The sequence below is a fragment of the Patella vulgata genome, chromosome 1, assembly GCF_932274485.2.
Source record: "Patella vulgata chromosome 1, xgPatVulg1.2, whole genome shotgun sequence".
NCBI lineage: Eukaryota > Metazoa > Mollusca > Gastropoda > Patellidae > Patella > Patella vulgata.
In genome coordinates this window covers 36514205-36535794 of record NC_065879.2, presented here as the reverse complement: position 1 = coordinate 36535794, position 21590 = coordinate 36514205, and the positions used below count along the sequence as shown (strand labels likewise).

At 38.2% G+C, this 21590-nt stretch overlaps 1 long non-coding RNA gene across 1 annotated transcript; it reads left to right on the top strand.

Annotated features, from left to right (window-relative positions):
* Positions 1-15633: 15633 nt before the first annotated feature.
* On the top strand, positions 15634-16875 carry LOC126816041 (uncharacterized). The gene is made up of 2 exons (XR_007678192.2): positions 15634-15769; positions 16183-16875. It is a non-coding gene; the product is annotated as an uncharacterized LOC126816041 (long non-coding RNA).
* The last annotated feature ends 4715 nt before the right edge of the window (positions 16876-21590 follow it).

Genomic DNA, 21590 nt, shown 5'->3' with positions numbered 1-21590 from the left:
GTCTTCTATTCACTTAAAGTGAGTAAATCGCTAATATTTGTCACCTAGAAATTGACACAAATGGGTCGCAACGCATATAATAATGTAATTTGAATGTATATAAACTGATTTATTTTCAATCATTTCCTTTTTTACTGTAATTTCTAATCGGCGAAATACGCCAGAAGTCTCAATAGAATGACAATCTCTAACGTTTGATTATTCCAGTCTACACCAATAGTATTTATTGCGCATGTCCTCCAGATAAGAATATGACGTCACCATTTGACATGACTCGTTCTTCCAGTCCCCTGTTACAAATGGCGCTGAAACGCATTATGGTACAAGATTCGTGTACTAATGGTAAAATGTTTAATTTGTCGTAAGTATTGGATATCAGAAGTACATCCTTACCCGGTAAGATCACAATACCAAAGTGGATTTAATTTGATAAATAATTCGTGTTTTCAATGTCGAAGACTTTGGACGATATTGAGTTAGTGACTTAGCTATTTTAAACAATAGCCGTTGAGTTGCTTGTAGAAAACAATTACCACTTGCTTGGTATTGAAATATTTGTGTTAATATAACGGCGTCCTACGTACTGACTACAGGCGATGATTGCTGTTTTGTAGTTATTGAAGAATGTGCATGTTTATCATCTTTAACTCATACTGTGTGAATGCCACATGTACAAGATTCTTTATCATCTCAGCACTCAACAAAGAATCTATTTTGTTCTAATTCTAAAGTCTTATCACACATTTGTACTTTTGTATTCAAGGTGTTCATGTTAGCTGTTCTGCAATTTCTTGTCACAAGAACTGCACGTACCTGACGTTCTTAAATAAGCTAGAAAATGGATCCGCTCAGGCTAATCTGGCTTATGTGGATGGCGGACTTAATACAACCATCGATGTCTCTCATTCTTTCACAAAAGACTCCAAATCCGAAAAAGGGAATTGCAGTTTGTTCAGGGGCTTATATGTGTGACGACACTTATTCCATAACAGATGCATCGTGGTGGTAAGAACATTAATGTGTGTAACATTTACACTTTTATTTAGCTTGATTGTGATTCGCAACAGTAATAATTTTCAATCCATTACTCTCTAAGCTTTTTCTATAATTGCAATATGTAAAGTCTGCTGGTTTGCTATCTCCAATAACAGTAACATTAGTATTTTGTACTTGCAAAATATTTATTTTTCTAAATTTGTTAGCTATGTGAACTTTTCAAATGCGAAGTATATGTACTTGATTTGTCAATGTTTTTGCCGCAGGTATGATTGGCGGTATGATCAAGGTGAAGTTCATTGGAAAAACTGCACTCGACGCCCGAGGAATAATTACGTTCCCATGATATTTGGGAACTCAACGGCGCATTCCGCTGTTATACCACACGACGCAAAGTACGTATTGGGATTTAACGAGCCAAATGGCAAGAATCAGGCAAATCTTACACCACACGAAGCAGCAGCTCTGTGGCCATTGGTTGAGAAAAAAGCCGCTGGAAGGCTTCTAGTGAGTCCTGCATTATGGGGTTGTGATACTCGCGTGGACATGTGTATAAAATGGTATGAAGAATTCTTTGCAGCTTGTCCTAACTGTAGAGTCGATCGTATGGCAGTTCATGGATATCATTGTGTACCCCATCAAATGATCCAATCTTTGGGAACACTTTCTTCTCATTTTAACCGACAAATTTGGTTAACAGAATTCAGTTGTAATGGCAATGCCACGGTAGAGCAGGATATGAACTTCATGAAAGTTTTGATTCCGCTATTGAACAAGGCATCCTTTGTGGAGCGGTATTCATGGTTCTGCCATCGGGTTAAAGAACCTTCAATATACGTAAATTCTGATCTTCTTGAACGCAATTCTTCAAGATTATCTCGATTGGGTCGGCTCTACAACATTCTTTGAAATATTAAATATTATTAATAGTGTTTTCAATCAGTTTGTTTATTATTTTAAGGTTCGATTAAAATGTCCGTTTTTTCTAACCTGGGTCTCACAGATGTTTACCATACGTGCAATACTGCTACTTTGAACAGTGGTCATAATTGTAAAGTCACCCAGTCCAGTCTGTGGGGTGATAATTTATCCCCAATAATTTATAGTGGTTTCAGTTAGCTTGTTTATTATTTTAAGGTACGATTAAAGAATATGGCCGTTTTTTTCTAACCCAGGACACCCAGATGTTTACCATACGTGCAATACTGATCCTTTGAATAGTGGTTAGATTGCAAAGCCACTGATTCCAGCATGGGGGAGATAATAATTTATCCCCAATATGCCAGAAGAAAGGTTAATGTACGCAATCAAAATTTCATTATTTTAAAAAGAACACATTGGCTCCAATTATATTGAAATCGACCTTTTTTACATACGATGTGCCAATTTTGAGTTTATACTTCTTTCTGTTTAATTAATATTCGTCTCCCAAACAAATATATTAATAACAAGAATCACCCTATACGGAAAGGCGCACATCAACAACAGTTTTTGTATTAAAAGTGTACATAGTTTTAACCACTGAAATGTACTCTTCAAAAAAGTAGGGGATTTTGAAATGCAAATACCTATACAGGTTGTGATATGATAAATAGTCATGGACACTTGACATGCTTCGAGAGTATGTTCACAGATGAAGAAGTTATCGCCCCAACAGAACCACTGAGCTACACGTGCTTCAAGCAATAGTGCCATGCACGTGGGAGGAGTTCATTGTCAAATTTGACACGTCAAGGAAGGGTTGATGAAAACTGCCGCGTGCTGGTTTATCCTATCAATGTTTGCTTTCCTATCGGTCCTTGCATAAGATTTACTGTTTAGCGTATCTTTGCTTTAGTGTGTTACGTTTAATTTGCAATGAGACGTCTTCAACATGATGAACGTCTACGCGCTATTGGCATGCTTCAAATGGGTTCTACACAGCGAGCAGTAGCCAACATGCTTAATGTGTCACAGTCTGTGATCAGCGGACTGGAACCGGTACCAACAAACACAATGTTGATGATAGATCTCGTTCGGGTCGCCCTAGAGCTACTAAACAAGCCCAGGATCGATACATTCGTACACAGGTCCTGCGAAATCGAGGACAAACGGCCAATCAGCTTTCTGTAAACTTGTACTAAGTTACAGGAATTCGAGTTAGAATTCAGCTTCATGCAGCCCATTAGCTTGCGCGACGACTGCGTGTTGTGCCCCCGTTAACTCGCCAGCACATGGAAAATAGGCGTCAATGGTGTAGGCAGCGCAGAAATTGGGATAATGTTCTCAGATGAGTCCAGATTTACTCTGGATTTCACCGATAGTCGTGCTCGTGTTTGGAGCGTCATGCTAACGTTAATGTCAGATAGCATGACAGATTCGGGCGTGGGTCTGTTATGGTGTGGGGAAGAATCACCATGACTGGCAGAACGGACTTGCATATTGTTCAAGGAAGGGTCACTGGTGTGTACTACCGTGACCACATCCTGGCACCGATAGTTCTGCCCTTTGCTCAACGTGCAGGTCGACGTTTCATCTTCCAAGATGATAATGCCCGTGCCCACCGCGCTCGTGTCGGGAATGACTACCTCCAGCGTCACAATATTGTCCATATGCCTTGGCCAGCCATGAGTCCCGACCTTTCCCCTATAGAGCACGTTTGGGACATGATCGGGAGACGTGTTCGTCAACGTCAACCGACAACACTGTCAGATTGCCCCAAATCGTGATTGGAACGTTGATTAGGAGCATGCCACGACGAATTGCTGAATGTCTGAGGATTGGTGGAGCAATTACTCATTATTAAGACAAAAATCAAAAACGTCCATTTTCACTTTTGACAGTGTATCTCTTTGCGAGTGAAATGGGGCGGTCAGATATGAACATGAACATGAATGCCAAAATAGACCTAAATAAGAATGAAAAGGTAGACGAAAAAATCCATTGTGGTCTGAGACCAGATATGGAACTACAAAGAGTTGTCTTGCCTTGACCCCTTCCCGGTTCCTCTTTCTGCCGTATTACTGATTCCTACGGGGGATATTGACTAAACAAACGGCAAAACTAAGTAGTTAATGAAATGGATCTTCCAAATATACCAAAATCTTGAGCGTCGAGGGCCTATTTCGAAAACTTCTATTAACTTCAAAATTTCAATAAACGAAAAATATCAGAAAATCTTCCCTGAGCTCCACCCGACACCAAATTCGTCTATTTTTCTCTATAGAAAACATTACGTTTGACACTCTGAACATTCATAAGAAGGCGTAACACGACGTATACTTTTCTCTGTCAGCTTTTTGTGATGTCTGAAAATAGTACACCCAGCGCCTATAGCGGCGTTTAGCATCGCTACAATAAGAATACTGTGATGGTATGTACTGGCACCTTTGACATTCGTGATGATGGACCGACAAGTATGGCCTTTGTCTTGCCAACGTTTAGTTTTAATTTATTGCATAACATCCATGACCTTACGTCAGCAATGAATAATTTGGATGTTATATAGACTCTTGATAGTATGAGAATACAGATACACACTCTTATCGGTGAGTGTCATCAACATATAGATACTGTGATAGCCGAAAGCCATTTATAATCTGACCTAGTTAACGAGTCAACATGGTAAATCGGATTGGGCCGAAAATAGATCCTTGCGGCACACCACAATTCTGGGAGACGGACGAAGAATAAGAGTATCTGATATTAACCATTTGACATATAAATGTTTACATAGACGTCACTCTTCCTGGAAAAATATCCAGATAATAGAAAATAGGTCGGATTACAATGCAGTGTAAAAATCAGATAAAATGAAATGGAATTGTAATATGATTTGGATTTATTAATTATACTATAGCTGTTATATACAAATATAAATACCATTTCGAACCCCGAAACGAATTCATATAAGCTTCTGACTTGTTTTTGAATCCTGACGTCTTTGACAATGTATCTATTTAACATAAATCTTTCTCTTTTTTTTAAATGATCGAATAAAAACAAAAAGTTAAGTCCATAAAAAAGGTTGTCAGATAATAATGTCAATAAGTTAGCCATTGTTTAAATACTGCTAAACCATGTCGACTATTGCCGAATGAAGACATTTAATCACACAACCCACCCCTTTCATAGATTTGGACATAGTTATTCTGGTTAGTGTCATCAGACAGTGCAGTGGAACGTTTTACGCAAGCTTACGATATTTATTGGCAATATTTTATCTATATTGTGTATCTTATATATCCCCGAATAGCATTTTATCTATTCTGATTTTATCTTGATTAGATATTATGCATACGGTGATAATAATAGTTAAATCTGATTTGGACCCAAGTCATTAATTGTCAAACGGCTAGATAAGTGGAATACATAACAATTACAGATATCGCCGAAAATGAACTCACTTCTGTTTTTATATTTTATGTGGATGACATTATTGATACAGCTAGCTGTAACTGTGAATCCCAAAAAGGGTTTTGGTATCTGTTCCACAGCTTACCTGTGCGATGACACATATTATTTAACTGATGCGTCTTGGTGGTATGTACTTTTAAAGATTCATAGAGTGGGCTAAGAAAGGGGTATTAACGTCTACAAACTGTCATTTCGGAACACCTACCCTACAGCATATCACGCACAGACGTGGCATCGAAACCACTATACATGACTTGGTGACAGACATTCTGATCTGAAAAGAACGCGTTAAAACACCCCACCCCATGCCACTTCGTTTAGACATTGGTAATGTTCAATTGCGTTCATAGGATTATTTTGACATATAGGTAAATTAATAATTTATTACGACTCTTCGCATTACATGACAAATTACCTATGAAAACACCACAACCCGATGCCAATTGTTTCGATACGATTCACTTTATATACAGTTTAATTAAAAATTGAGAAAGACAGTGTTTCTTTGATGGACAATAATTTTGTGTTATTGGTAATGTCAAGGTTAACAGCGACTCAGAAATCCAGTATCATCTATATCAATTTACTAGTTTAAGGTCAAAAACCTTAATAATGATATTTTGAAATTGGCTTTATTTTAACCTTACTGATTTCATTGGAGTTATATATAGTTTAAAAGTATAATGGTTTGGTCTCGGGTCATTCGGTGTCACCCCCCCCCCCACCACCGGGGACACACACCAGAAAAACCTGGAAAGAGTAAGCCGTGTCACCTTCATTCCTGGTTTATAACCTGTTCCACATTTTATTATAATCGGACTGACGGATCCGGAGATATCACTCATTCAATTATGTCGATTTCGGCCAAAATGGGCTTGACCGTCAATATTCAAATGACCATTACTCAGTAATCGATTTGTTAAAATTACTGATATGGGTATTGGTGGAAAGGCAATAATCCCAATTCTTAGTAGATGTGTAGGGCTAATTGTTTAATGAAAGTGTATTCCCAACTCGGGTGGACAACAAGGTCAAATCCAGGCCAAAGTAAACAGCATAAGGTAAATTAGTCGATTTTGAATCAATTAGTGGGATTTCATTTCAAGAAAAACCCATTTCGGGGCATTTAACCAATAGGTTACTGAGATATGATCATTTGAAAATTTGTGACCTTCGTATTCTCCTTATTTTAAATTTTGAAATGTTTTTAAAAACTGTACTTTTGCAGTGGCTAAACAATGCAAATAATAACTTCTCGGCAGTAGCTCAACAGCTTGTCGGTTCATTTTTTGAGTTCTTTTATTTATCGGGGATTTTTCAATTTGTATGAATCTTAGAAATAATGAAATATCATAATAACTTTTTAAAAATTGCTATTTGAGAAACATTATAATCAGATCTATTTTGTTAATGAACTGTACATCCCCGTTTGTTCTTTCGTGTATAGGTATGATTGGCGTTATGACCAAGGTGAGGTGAAATGGAACAATTGCTCCAAGCCTCCTAAAGGTGGCTATGTACCCATGATATTTGGAAAACTGTCAGCTTACTCTGCAATAATTCCACCCGAAGCCGAGTACGTTCTTGGATTCAACGAACCAAATGCCCAGAACCAAGGAAATTTAACACCCCAGGAAGCAGCAGCTCTATGGCCGTTGGTTGAGAAAAAGGCCGCCGGAAGACTTCTTTTAAGTCCTGCATTATGGGGTTGTGATACTCGAGTGGATATGTGTATAAAATGGTATGAAGAATTCTTTGCAGCGTGTCCTAACTGTAGAGTCGATCGTATGGCAGTTCATGGGTATCATTGCGTACCATATGAAATGATCCAATCTTTGGGGAAAATATCTTCTCATTTTAACCGTCGGATTTGGTTAACGGAGTTTAGTTGTTCTAATAATGCCACTGTTGATGATCTCATCAACTTTATGACAGACTTGATTCCTCTACTAGACGAGGCATCTTTTGTTGAGCGATATTCGTGGTTCTGTAGTAGAGTTCAAGAACCAACCACTTTTTCTAATACCGATCTTCTAGAACGGAACTCCTCAAGACTCACCCGCTTGGGTGAATTTTACAACAGTATTTAACATGCTTAATACACAAGAAAATCAACTGGCTTAACAATGCCCATATAAACAAACTCCAATCGCCAAGACTTTCAACATAAGTCCACTTTACCGTGACATGACGACAGTGAGTGTCCTTGTAGACAAATATAACAGTAGGCGATGTGAAATTGAATTGGCCATTTATTATTAATAAATGACAGGAAAATATAATATACGTAATAACAATAATGTAACAAAAATAGACTAGAACACAAAAATACCACATTGGGAATGATTATTATGAATGTAAATACTGGTTAGCTAAATACATATTTTTGTTAATAAAGATGGGGTACCGTATATACCGCCAAAGATTGTGAACGCCACGGGAGGGGAGACTGACAAACTAAAACGAATAGCTTAATAAAGTAAATGTAACACAACCTCTGAAATACAACAAATACATATAGAATGGTAGACTAAATGTATCACAATATCTAAAATGCAAGAAATAGAATGGTAGAGGAAATATAAAACCATGTCTAAAATATAACTAATCTAAGTACAACAAATAAATTGGTCAATTAACTCTACAACGAACAAAATCTAAAATACAATAGGATGGATTGCATGAACATGAAACAGACCTACACAACAGCTGCTGCCCTTCCTTACAGCTGTTTGTGGGGTGGGGTGGGGGGGCTTGCCTAGCATTACTCCTCAGCTTTTGCCCTTGCTAACAGCTGGGATAAAATGGCTCATTGGTCCTACAGCTGCTGCTCTTGCTTACAGCTGCAGGAAAGAGACCCTTAGGAAAAGGCAATACCAGGAATTTCAGACTGATGACAATATCGGAATACGCACATACTTTTTAAAAGCGGCGGATCGCCATCTACCCATTTGTTGAATACTATGGTCATTTATACCCTTCAAGGCGGCTGTTGTAGCTCTACCGATGCGGAAACTGTGCCCTTTATAGTTGCCCCCATTATAACCTCCCCACTTTAAACATGTTTGCAACTGCGTGGTAAAAAATTGTCGCGAGACTGGAGTACCATCTAAAAATGAGAATAAAAGACCCGAGAAATCCCCCCCGTAGTGTGAGGTAAGCTACAATTGCATGTACAGGGCACATCCTGACATTGGTTCGGTTAGGTAAAACAAGGAGAACTGACTTCCCCGAACTATGTTTGAAATGCGTCAGTGAGAGTTTAATGGTCTGTATCGTCTAAAACAAATTTAACATCGTCGCGTTGTAGATTGTGCGATGTAGTAGCGCTGGTAGATGTAAATTCTCCAACACGGAGAAGAGCATGAAAGGCCAGCAAAAACATGGCTTTGAGCATAATTCTTAAAGCAGAAAAGTTACAAAATGTCAGTGAGTCGATCAGGGATGCCAATACTTTAAGGGTTTGTTTCATGGACTACTTTAATTGGAGGTGTACGATAAGGCAACTGTCAAGAACAGTCTAGCCATAGATTTACCCTTAACAACTTTAATTCCCCATAACAACTTTGCTCAAAACACGGGGTTTTCTTTTTTTTGTATATATATAGATGATTAATGGTCCCTAAATTTTACTCCTTATTTAATAGTTCTGAAAAAGATAGCCACTATCGTGGCTTACGCCCCCTATCTGATTTATCTCGAAAAAGATTGTAGTCTCTATCACGTTCACAAGCTTTTCGGAATCGGAAGCATAAGTCTGGAAAAGAAAGGCGCCAAACGCTGAATATCCATTCATGCGCGTCACTAATTACATGACGAGGCATTTGGCAACCTTAAGAGAGTCAAAACCCCGTTTACATTACAAATTTTAATGCGTACATTTTAGAGTAATGTAAACGGGTCAATTTCTTGAAATTTATCGCGGCCTGGTACCGTGCCCAGAACGGCACGCTTTTTTCGGCCACGTGTAAACGGGGCTACAGTGCGCCGACGTCTCACCAGAGAGAACAACCATTGCTGTAGACCATACCGTGGACTGATCCTCACTATCGACTTGAACGTCTACAGTTTGCCAAACAACACCAGAACTGGCGACACAGTCAATGGAGAACTGCTCTGTTAACGGATTTGCGTATCGACTGGGGCAGGACCAGAATATGGCGTCGACGTGGAACGAGAATAATGGGGGGGGGGGGGTCCAAGCATTATGGTTTGGGGTGGAATCGGCCTGAACCAGAGAGTGTGCCCTGTGGTGTCCAAAATCGTGGTCCAGGGAGAGGAGGCGACATTACAGCAGTGCGCTACATCGATCAAGCTCCCATACGCACGTCATACCACATTTGGCACGTCATCTAAACAACGTTTTCCAGCATGACAACGCCCGTGCCTACACCGCCAGAGTTACTCGGGACTTTCTACAGCAGGACGGTGTCAACGTTATACACTGACCAGCCCTTAGTCCGGACTTAAACCCAATTGAAATTGGGATGAAATTCAGAGGAGACCGTCGAACCGAGTGTGGTTCCAGGTGCCAATGGCGTTCATCAATCGTCTGGTCCACTCCATGTACAGACGCTGAGCTGCTGTTATATACACTCGCGGTGGACACACCAGATACTGATGTATAGACTGTGTACAGACTCTAAACCTTTTCGCAATGCCTTGGAATTATGATGAATTAATCACTAATGTGTCACTAATTAATCACTATCACTCGCGGTGGACACACGAGATACTGATGTATAGACTGTATACAGACTCTAAACCTTTTCGCAATGCCTTGGAATTGTGATGAATTAATCACTAATGTGTCAACATACTGTTCACAAAAAGGTTTCTTTGATCCATTTAGTTAGTCGTTTTCTAGAATGATTTGATTAAAGTGGCCCTCTGATTTTGAAATCGTACTGACGTTTTGTTTTGTTTTTTTGTTGTTTAGTATATTAAGACGTATTAGGTAATAAACGAATAAACGGGGCATTTTTCTTGTGGGGTATTAAAGTATTATGGCGCATATATAAAACCCCGTTTGTTTTTTTAACAATTTGTACATATTTCGGTTTTTAATCCATATTTCCAAAAGTTGTGTTCCCTTAGACCACATGCCGCATTTCTCTGGATCGCTTACAATTGTTGATGTTACTTGATATTCGAGTCTATTGTTCGGGTGAAGCTAATTGTCTGATGGTAAATTGCCCTACAATAAGTGTTCGAGACTACTGGAGAGAAAAATAAGTGGCCAGATACGTCGTAGAATCGTCAACACTTCACCTTTTGTTGAAGGTAAGTTTAAGATTTATCTATAGGTTAATTAATGTATGCCCCTGGTGAAAAACTACGCAAAGTTGATCGAAGAAACGGAAACAGTCGAGTTATTCTGGGAATGAGGAACATCTCGTGCGGATTACCGGTAGTCATTTTGTGTCATGGATTTGACTGTCGGGCTTATTTGGATTTTGATAAATTGGAACATTCCCAAGCCTGCGTTTTTTAGACGTTCTTGACACAGTCGAATTCGATGGTTTCCTCTTTATTACGTTTTATGAATTTTCAGAATTGATGGACTGCTACCTTTTCTGCCGTCAACAGATTTGTGGATGTCGCGTCTGTTGCTGTTAATAGTAATAAATTCCAGCCGTCAGTAAGTAAGCCTAGATACCTGCACCACTTTAAAAGAAGTATCTACCAAAACTATTTTATTTTATTACTCTACTAGACACTCAGACCCGAAATACCTTGATATTTGTGCTGTGGTAGGCTACTTTTGTGATGCAAAAAAATACATTAAACTGAAATTATTACATAATGCAGGGCCAACATAGTGGAAGTTCCGCTAGCGCATGCGCAAGTTAAAAAATGGGATGCAAGAGGGGGTTTCGTAAGAACAGGCAATGCCTTATCTTTACGACGAGATCGTCGTAAGAATAGGAGACGACGACTACATTGTTCAACTACATTAATTAATTTGCATAAAAAGTTGGATGTACGCCCAGAGTATTCACTTGACCCTTTGTAATCAATATTATTAATAAAAGATTAAGCAGAAATACAATACCGTATTTTATTTACAAACAAAAATTAATGAGCAGGTTCAAACGTAGATCTATAGCCACGTAGACCATGTTGTTCTTGTTAATACAATTTGAACTTCCAATACATTAAGATTTTTATAAGTCGTGTTTGTAATGTCGAAGACTATGGATGATACTGACTTGGTTACTTTAACTCAGTCAAATAACGAAGCTCTACCGGAACTTTCTGTCCACCATGACTAGTCTAGTCCATCAATAATTCTTACGACTACCTGATTAATTGAATATGTATTTTAATAGCGTACCGGTAAATTGAATTTTCATTGTTGTTTACATGAATGCTCTTGTGAAATTTCAGTACTGAACTACGGTACTGGAATTTTGGTCAGTTTATGACCTATTTATTTAGACTGATCATGGCCATGTCAAATGTTAGTTCTCTGCAAAATTATTTAATACTTTGAGTATAGATTTATTTTGGTACTAAATTTGGATTTGTTAACCTCCAATTAAGACCCCATTTTAAGCAAAACATGAATTAATTCTTTTAGGGGGTGGAGGTGGTTCTCTGAGTAAGGATAAAGAGAGAGAGATGGGGTTTTAACGTCCACTCGACACAAACTAGGTCACCCTCTAGAAGTCAGAATTGTTATCCGATTGTACGAAAAATTGTAGGTGTATATTATATTATATTTTATGTATTTCAGTAACCGTTGCTGGTTATGAAAAGAACAACGGAAAAAGAAATTGTAAGAACCAGTGCAAGTCCAAAATATCGAAACACATATTAGCAGCATATCAACATGAAGAGGAGAAAAAGAAATAACTGATGCGACTATTAAATCAAAAAAGGAAAACATCTATCTGTTTAAAAGTACAGCATGAAGGCAACTATCGGCACAATATTGAGGCACTTTCTTAAGTTTCATTACATGGGTCTTTGTCAGGCTTTCAATGGCACATACTGAAGCTTAGGGCGGAATATTGACATAGATTCCTGTACAATTTATGTATCTCTTCCGAAACTTTGTACACCTATTACAGTACTTTGCTGATCCAATTCCCATCTTCATTGGCCAAGAATTTGCTTATCAATTTCTATTTGTGTGCCCATCTTCATTAGCCCAGCCGGAGCAGAACAGTAGCACATTAAGCCCATTTCATTTCATTTCTATGTGTGTGCAATATTCTGTACAGGCCGTTGAATTTGATAGTTACAGTGCGGATGTTAATCATAGTCACATGTGTGTATAGTCAGCTATAAAACAGGTGCTGTATCTCATTAATGAATAATAATAATAATATATGTCAATTTCTTGAGCGCCAAGTCCGTCTATAAACTATATACATGTCTGTTCAAAAATTTAGCAAACATAAGATTGTTTGAACAAGTGAGTTTTTAATTTGGATTTGAAACTTGTATGAGTTTTGCTGTCGCGAATATTCTGAGGTAAATGGTTCCACAGTTTTGGTGCAGCAGTACTAAAGCTTCTATCTCCGAACTGTTTTAATTTTGATGATGGAATACATAAAATGTTTTGATACCGGATCTCAAAGTACGAGTTGGCTGGTATACAGATAGTACTTCTGAAAGATACGAGGGTGATGTACCCTGTTGACACTGGTACGTCAAACATAGGATTTTGAAGTCTATGCAGGGATTTCAAGACAGGGGTGATGTGTGATGACTTGTTTGTTCTGGATATGATAATGGCAACTGTATTCTGTACTTTTGGGGGTTTGTACAGTATGTCTTGTGTACTACCAGCTAGTAAACCGTTACAATAGTCAGTTTTTGATAGGACAAGTGATTGAAATAATGTTTGTGTAACATCTGTGGTGATGATGTTTCTAATACCGCTAATACGTCGCAACTGGAAGTAACACGATCTACACTAATAATCAACCCTAAGATAAGACATGAATCAATAACCACCAAGATCCTTAACGGTACTAAAAACTTGAATGATGGAATATTCAATGGTTACACTTGTTTCAGATATTTCCTGTAATAGTTTCTTTCTTCAAAAATGATTGCTTCTGTCTTATCATTTAATTTTAGTTTGATTGCGTTCATCCAGGATTTTATATCCCAAGAATACATTAAGGTTATGGTGTTAAGAGCAGGGGGTGATCTGATTTGTCTTGAAGGGTGGCACAAGTTGTGTATCATCCGCGTATGAAAGGTGATCGATGTCGTGTTGGGATATAATGTTAGCCACAGATGACGAGTAGAACAAGAATAATACTGGACCTAGAACCGATCCCTGGGGTACTCCGCATTTATGGATAACTGGGTCAGATTTAACATCATTTATTTTAACCTGTTGACTGCGGTTTTCAAGGTAGGACATAAACCAAGATCCTGTCAACATTAAAGACTTCTTAAGCAGCGAAATAAAACAGACCAGAAGCTTTAAGATTCACTGGAAGTCTGACTCAAATTTTGATGACGCCAATAGTGTTATTTAAAGTAGCTAAGTCTCTATAACTCAATATCATCCAAAGTCTTCGACATTGAAAACACGAATTATTTGTCAATGTAAATCAATATTGAAGTTGTGATCTTACCGGGAAAAGATGGATTTTCTGATCTCCAATTTTCGCCCCCCCCCCCCCGCAACGGCTCCATGTCTGTGTACTGTAAACGGTTGATTGGAATTCGAGTCAGACACCTAAGTTGGGCTATATTAGACCACTTTTAAGTTGCTGTATTCACGGGCGAGGTGGGCAACATAATACGGCCCGCCTCTCGCAGACGACCGGCACCGCCGTTTGTAACCCGAAATATTTTCGGGCATTTCATGTTCTACCCCCGTTCCCTTAACACCCATAGAGCCCGTACGCCTATGCATCACGGGTCCATTATATGTATAAATTTATCTGATACCTCTAGATTTAACTTGGTAAGAGGACACCAGTGAAATACCCTTCCTAAAAGCTTTCTGGTTATTAAAAAAAAAGCCACGTCATGATCCAAATGTATAAACAATGAATTAGACCAACCCTATACTATTTATCGTTGATACATACGTATACAATTTCACACACCGCCTTTTTACACGTGACTGGGCTAAGGGGAATAAAAGGTCTGACTATTCATTATGTTCGTGCAAACCGGTGAGGTGTTACGATAGAAATAGAATATGTTAATACAACCGTCTTAATGCTAGATTTCCACAATCACGATTCACACTAGGAAAACGCGTTTTCGGCCGTCAAATTTTCCACTCCACTCCTTCGCCTTTCGCAGACGACCCGCACCGCCGTCTGTAACCCGATTTTTTTAGTGCATTCATCGACCACGTAAGCCTATGGATTGTTGGTCCTCTAACTAGGAGCTTGAAAAGGGTCAAATTTAAATATTTTCACGCCCTTTCTACCGAACTGCATGATAGATCTAACAAAATTTGGTAGGTATGTTTCAACGGTGGGGCTTCGTCAAATGAAGTTGATTAGCCGCGATTTTAAAGTTTCTAAAATATGTCTAAACAACTATCTGTGCCAGAACAAGGCATCAACTGCTTGTGAGAAAATCAATGAGCCCAGTTCAAGTCGCGTTTGAAAGAGTATTTACCACGTGTATTATATTATCACCAGCTATTTTCGTCATGTTTTATAATTTACTTTTATTTATCACAATAAAGTGTATGAGATTTATATCGTTGTGCTTGGTCGAAGAGGGTAAATTCAGAATTAGGTTATTTATATAATATGGTAACTTTTTATCGTTTTTTTTCCTACATGAGTACAGACTTGCGACAAAGCACCCCTTCACACAAACTCCAGTAGCAGTTATAACTACCCCATTTAAGAACTAGTTCAATGTGAACATTACCATGTGTTTGTATGCACAGAATATGAGATATGAAGTATCATCGTTTTACGATGTCATCGTATATTATTCATTCTGCTCGTAGGTACAAGGGAATGGTGCCAAGGTAAATTCAAGTAATCTTGTTTATTTCCAACATACTAAATTTGGGCTGGCCAAACAACAAGTGTAACTGTAGATGATAATGACATGCATATTCCAATGTTTGCATTCAAAGAATATACGATAAGAAGTTGCATTGTCATCGAGTTATAAACAATTTGCTCTCCGATAAAGAAAATGGTGCCAAAATACAAAAAAAAAAACAACCGAAATCTACACCTTATAAATTCACGGGGTCCACTATTGCTGAAACCTATGACAGTATGAATACGAAGGTCGTTTACATAGCGTTGGGGCTAATCGCTCTTTGTCAATATGTATATGCCGCCAGTCAAAAGAAAGGATTCGGCATTGACGCGTCTGGATTTCGATGTGGTGATACTTGGGCATTAACAGATGCCTCGTGGTGGTAAGTCCACAAAATTTACAGAATTCTTTGAATTGGTAATTAAATGAAACTGGTGTAACAACACAAAAAGTCTTTACAAAACGAAGCGTTCATTTATAAAAAGGAGCAGCGGTGGCTGAGCGAGTACGGTGGTGGCTGGCTAACCAGGTCTAGGGTTCGCTCTCGGTGTTGGCCGAGATCTTCTCGCATACATTTGCGTGCACGTAAACGAAACCTTGACAGTTGGAATTCGAAATAAAGAATAGGCCGTACTGCATCTGTCCGAGCAAAATTTCTCTTGTAGTACACTATGGCGTATGTCCGTCTATTCAGACAGGCAGAACAGTAACCCCCATTTCACTTTTACAGCTCAAAAAATGACGAAGTACGACAAGGGACCTAATTATTAATCAATGTTTGTTTGATTTTTAAAGGTATGATTGGAGATTTGATCAAGGAGAGCGACACTGGCACTATTGTCCGAACGCTGGAAAACCTGGATACGTTCCAATGATATTTAATGAAGCGCTTGCCCACACGGCTGTGATCCCACAAGATGCAAAATATGTATTAGGCTTTAATGAGCCCAATGAGCCAGAGCAAGCAGGAATGACCCCAGAGAGATGTGCTCAGGTTTGGCCACTTGTCGAACAAAAAGCTGGGAATCGAATTTTGATTGGCCCAGCTCTAAATGACTGTGACACGGATCCCGACATGTGCATCCAATGGTATGAAAGGTTTTTTAAAACTTGTCCAAACTGCCGAGTTGATAGAATTGCTATCCATGGTTACCACTGCCTTCCATACAAAATGATTGACTCCATTACAAAGATTTCAAAGCATTTCAAAAGAAAAATTTGGCTTACAGAGTTTAGTTGCAAAGGTTACGTCTCTGTCGATGATGATATGAACTTCATGAGAACTCTAATACCCATGCTTGAGAAATCACCGTATGTGGAGAGATATGCATGGTTCGATTTACGTCTAGCCAACCTTACCGGGTACTTGCCAAACCGCAGCACCAATCTTTTGGAACAGGACTCTTCAAAACTAACAAGGCTCGGCCAACTTTACAACACTTTGCGATGAAGTATTTATCTTTGAATAAAATATAATCCCTATTATAATACTGCTTGTCTTATTACCTTACTTGCCAGTAACATATAAGAATATGTAACGGTAACAACACGCAGTCGTATACTGACTATCCACAGAGGCGAGAGGAATGGAGTTTAACGTTCACTCGACACAAACTTGGTCATTTCAGGACTAACATATGGTTCAGTTTTATTTCAATAATTCGCTTGCGCGCAGGGGTCTTTAGCAGTAGGAGAAAACCGGAGAAAACCCACGAGGTTGGACAGGCGACCCTACTCCTTGCCACGTTAAACCGGGGAATCGATACCATGCCAGTTGATTCAATGACAGTATTTATGATACAGCGCACACACGCTAACCATTTGCCCCCTCCGATCTGCAGAGGCGTATAGAGGTTTGATGTTGCCCTTTGAATGCAAGGTCAATTACCATAATGGCAAAGCCAAAAAAACGTCTATTTGAACGAGATTGAAGGTTTCGTTAAAAAATCTTAAATATACGTCCTGATTAAGTGGGACGAAAAAGTATCCGAAAAATGTCAAACTCGATGGGGACTTACAAAATAAAGTTGAAAAGAACCCAGGAAGAAATGTATCTAGGACATTGAGATCGGGTCGTATGTCCTTAAAAAATAACTCGGGTTGATGCCAAATTCGATAGGAATCCCCATTTTATCGGCTTTGACGTACATAACCAACTTAAAAAGAATCATATAATCAATTTGAATAAAAACATCTGTATAGAACCCACCCACCCAGATACACATTGTCCGTCAATTTCACAGCTCCCCACCCCCTCGTTGCTCTGAGCTAGTTACGGCCCTGATGTACCTACTTGCCCAGTTTAGCCTACATTAAAGTTAATGCCAACCACACAATAGTGTTGCATATCCCTGTTCTCTCCATAAACAATCAAAGAAAGTTTTAAATACAAGTTTCCAATCTTGATATGATTCGGATTGGTCCACAAAATCAGAGCAGTGTGTAAGGCAAACAAAGTCTTGTATACTGCACAGATAGCCCATCCACCCATACATCTGGGGTAACTAATGTGAACGTCTTTTAGAATCATTTATAAAGCAAATCCCGATAGTCAGTCGATTTTGGTGTGGGTCGGATTTCAAATTCTTAGGTTATGGTCCCTTTTACGTATAATTATGAAATGTGTACCATGTCATTTGAAAAGAGATTACTTTCTGCGACCGAACCACAAGCATAAGGATTTTATTAACTAGGAAATAATCATTTCAAAATACACAAAGTGAAATTAGAACTAAATTAACAAATGTCAATCAAATATTCTCTGAATTAGAGTTCTTGTGATTTCTATCGTGAGTTTGGTAATGGATGACTAGTGATAATGATCAACCACGTCCATTTTTTAAATTTTTTTTTTTTGAATTGGACATAATTGTTTATTTCTAAAAATAAAAGTGAATGTGTGTCTATGGTCTAAAGCTCCAAATTTAATTTTTACTCTGGTTTATTGGGGCTTGGTGTTCAATTATTTCGATAATAAAACGAAACCTGGACGAAATAGGTCTATGATTATGGAGGAGGGGGTGGGGTCACCTTGATCGAGAAGCACTACGATAACCATGAACCTTAATGATCTGATACGACCGACCTAATATACAACCTTTACAAAATGCAGTTCGTCCCAGATCTGTAAAGAAATCTCTTATCTATATTACATTTCGATTTGCAGTTCTGTAAAGAAATTTCTTATCTTTATTAAATTTCGATAGTCGTTTTTTCGTTAAAATTATCCGACATTTGAAGAAAGTAAGGAAAATATTCTCAAACAATGAAGGCGTTAGTGGCCATTTATGTTGCAATTACAGTACAATGTGCGTTTTCTAAAAGCAACAAAAAAGGTTTTGGAATATGCTCAAGAAATTTTATATGTGGAGATACGTATTCATTCGATGATGTTTCTTGGTGGTGAGTGCATTTATTCAGCAATTAAATTCGGGGGAGTTAAATCTAGTACTTTGAATACAGAATATATTTATTCAATTCTCATACCCTATTCCAAAGCGAATGTTCTTTAAATTCTCGATGTTTTAAAATCTAATTACTGCTATAAAAAAACAGGTTATTTAAGAATAGTGCCGTTATCAAAATCAATTCCACGTTGCGGCATTAGGTAAGATTAGAAGATGAGCGGGTAGTTCTAGCTATAATATCTAAAAAAGCATAATGAATAGACAATACACTGAAAATAATCCGTCAAATCACTTCACTCTGGAGCCTACAAATATATTCTAACCTAGATTGTCATTACTACCGTTGGTAAGATAATCCACCAAGTCTCGATTATCCATTTTTACGGTAACTACATCGACCACAAAACGTATTTAAATCTACTTGTATCGCAGCCATCCGATGGCATCTAGAGTTGATTATGGTCTTGGTAAGTTAATTAATATCTAATTAAAAATTTATAACATTTCAGACCTAAAGAAAGACTTACAATAGGCAGATTTAGCTCGTGCATAATGCCTGCTTAATTCGATTACATATCACTTACAAATTATTATAACCCCGTGCATTAAGGTACGTCTTTCTTGGCCATGTATTATTTGTGATAATGCATGTTGAAAGTGAACCATTGTCTGATATAAAAATATATTTCTATAGGTATGACTGGCGATACGATCAGGGTGAACTTCAATGGAATAATTGTAGCAGTCCTCCGAAAACAGGTTATATTCCCATGATATTTGGTGAATTGTCTACTTATTCAGCCGTAATACCACCAGAAGCGGAATATGTCCTTGGTTTCAACGAACCAAATATCCCCGGACAGTCAAACATCACAGCAAAACGAGCTGCTGAATTGTGGCCATTGGTTGAACAGAAAGCTGAAGGCAAAACGTTAATAAGTCCAGCACTAGCCAATTGTGATTTTAGGGCGAATATGTGTATAGCGTGGTTTGATGAATTCTTTGCGCAATGCAAATCTTGCCGAATTGATGCGCTTGCCGTTCATGCATATGCGTGTCATCCTTATGAAATGATGCAATCATTGGAAAGAATTTCGACACGATAAAACCGGCCAATATGGCTTACAGAATTTAGTTGTCTGGGAAACGTAACAGTCGAGGAAGATATGAACTTTATGAAGGTTGCTATTCCTTTGTTAGAAAAGGCACCCTTTGTTCATCGCTACGCCTGGTTTTGTAGCAGAATACTTGCACCGACAATTTACATGCCAAATTATAGTACTGACCTTTTGCAACGAGATTCGTCTACACCTACTAAACTCGGTGAACTTTACAATAGTTACTGAAAAAATATTATTTAGGAGAAACAACCTGTTAAAGTTTCTTTGAAATATATATAATAAATGATCTATGAAAGCTGTCAATCACTGCTTGAATATTATTTGATCATTAGTTAGATCATCACACCTGTCCAGGTACGAATTACCCCGGTCATCACATTCCACAATTACGCATGCAATCCTGTTCAAGGTATGTTTTCCCGGGAGGTGTGTCGGGATTATGCCCGATCGGGAGCGCCCCTCCCGATAGCCGATAGATTAGGGAAACGTTTTGTGTGGGCTCGGACTCCGATAAAGCCTACTACATTCACTGCACTTGGGGCACTACCGGGTAGATGTGACTATCCTGGTAAAGGACTCCAAACAGAAATAGGTTGTGACACTACCGTCTAGGACAGATGTGAATTTTATCAGGAACTTCCAGAGAACGGCCCGTGATACTAGGGTGACACTATCTTCTAGGACTTTCTTTGACTTTACGTTGTGATAACTATTTCCAACAATCAATTAAGTCTGAAACACTGTTTATGTAGTTACTAATTTTATATAACAAATACAGCAAACTACAATGTTAAATACAGGAAAACCACAACACCTATTATAGAAACTTTAGGCGTTATTAAAATGTCTACGGTCTGAGTTTAGCATTCTTTACAACTCAGACCTAACGGCTTAAATACTACATTTTGTCTCTATCCCAGACTGAGCCAAGGCGGCTGTGCTTATGATGTTCCCCTCTCGGACTGCTCTATGATATCTTCTCTACAGTCTTGTCATGATGTCTGAGGGTAAATCAAACAAGCTCTCTCCTATATAGAAAGTATAATGCGTCATCTATTAGGGCGGAACAATTACCATTTTTGGGTAAGTGTTTCGTAAAGGCACCGTTTTACGTCAACGCTATGTATCAATCCGTGCACGAGATGACTGGACCATAGTACCCTACTTTCTAGAAATGGATACTGACATAACTGTCGGTGAGTTAGTCTAAGATAGTAGTAGAATAATGCAAGATAGTTTATTACCCTAGTTTTCGTCACATCATGTAGGTAAAGAATTTCTATATTAAACAGAACACCTTTCTTAGAACTAAAATAACCCCCATAGTATTACACACTTAGACCACTAGCTGCATTGTCGATCCTGTCCGTACGTCCGTATCAGAGTGGATTTGATATTGATTAAATTATTTTAAGGATAGTCTCAATCTAAATTTAGAATTAACCAATAATTATTTTTGGAATTGAATTAAAAAATAAATGATTGTATGTCCATGGTCTTAAACACTTACTCTTGTATGTTATTAAGTGTTCAAATATTTCTATAATAAACCGAACTTAAAGGAACTAAATCTCTTAACTCAATATTTTTCAAAACATTCAAAATTAAAAACACGATTCGGAATTCAATATTGGTCAATTTCAATATTATTTTACTCAGAAAATATGGGATCATA